This window comes from Delphinus delphis, chromosome 20, assembly GCF_949987515.2.
Source record: "Delphinus delphis chromosome 20, mDelDel1.2, whole genome shotgun sequence".
NCBI lineage: Eukaryota > Metazoa > Chordata > Mammalia > Artiodactyla > Delphinidae > Delphinus > Delphinus delphis.
This window is the reverse complement of record NC_082702.1, coordinates 13,890,765-13,892,297: the sequence shown is the minus strand read 5'-3', so window position 1 is coordinate 13,892,297 and position 1,533 is coordinate 13,890,765.

The following is a 1,533-nucleotide window of genomic DNA, read 5'->3' as shown; positions in this document are numbered from 1 at the left end:
TTACTTCCCCAACTAGTAACTGTTGAGTCTGCTCTTTGGAACTCAAGGAAGGCCTAAGAGACCAAAGCCTTTTTCTACAAACAAGAAACAAAGGGCTTTTGTACCTGGGAGGGCCCCACAGGGTCCTGCTTGGTTTCAATCCCCCTTTTCTTTGATACTCCTCAATCCTGAAGGGCACAGGGGCAGGACAAGAAATGGAATAAAATTTTGGATAGAGAGGTTAATCATAAACTTGGTAGGTCCTCATTGCAAGATTAAAGAAGATGGCGGGCATAAAATCTTAATTGTTTAAGGTAAACACCACTTTGATAACCCAGTTAAGGCTCTTCACATATTATGTCTGCAGGGAGGCCAAGTAGTGGGTGTGGCCCTGGCTCCTGTAACACACTGACGTCTTTCTTGCTTCAGGACTTTTGCATTTGCTGTTTGCTTAGAATGTTTGTTCATCAGCCTTTCTTATCCTTCAGGGTTCATATCAAAACCATCTCCTCCACCACCTGTTCTCTGTTAATCCCAGCCCTTAATTCATCTCCTTCATAGCACTGTTAGGTGTTTTAAATAATAATACACTTATTTTAATTATCCTGTTGGCTACTCCTATGCCTGCCCTACTCCAACCTCTTTTCGAGATTCAGCTCATATATCCCTCTTCCAGGAAGCCCCCCCTGGCCCGGAAGCTGGTCAGATGCCTCCTCTGGGTTTTCCTCCTTTCAGGTCTGATTACTCTGCCTGTGCTTCCCCATCACAGCCCTGACACTTATCCTTCTCTGGTCAATTATCTGTCTTCATCTAAGTACTAGGAACTGTGGAGGCAGGGTCTGGGGCTCTTGTTCATTCATGGGTCTACGACCTCCTCTGGGAGCCCTCCGTGGCCCTCTCTCAGGCTGAATGGGAACTTGTCGGGGCTCCCAGGTCTTCCACCACGCAGCCTCTGATCACTTAGCCTGTGCTTGTGCTGTCTCATTCATAATCACTCTGCCCTATGCTTCTGTCATCACTGCGCTGGGCTGTTCCTGTCTGGTGATGCAAGGACCACTCTGGCGTGGTCACCTCTGGGTAGGCGCTCAGTGAACTTTGGAATTTAGGAAGAATAAACCCCTCGCCCTCAACGGAAGGTTGAAGCAAGATGGGCAAAAAACACAGGTTTCCAGTATGAGCACGTCTGCGGCCTCTCCTCCCACCCAGAGGCCCAATCCAAGAGAGAAGGTGCTCGGACGTGGTCAACAAGCCCACGCGCAAGGGCAACCGGAGCCCCGAGGTTCAACCTGCGAGCGCCGGCCCCTGGTCTAAGTCCCACCGGGGCGGAGGCGACGCAAGTCCCGCCCCTTTACCCCAGTGCCAGGGGCGGACCCAGGTGCGCCCAGGGAGGAGGACGGCCGCTCAGGTGCCTGCTCTCTGCGCCTGCGCTCTAACGCGTCCCGCCTCGCCAGGTGCGCCCCGCCCCTTCCCTGGCCTTCCACCTTCGGTAGCAGCTTCAAGGCAGCCGCCATTATCTCTGGCAACCGCGGAGTGTCTGGGGGGTGTGGCGGGGTT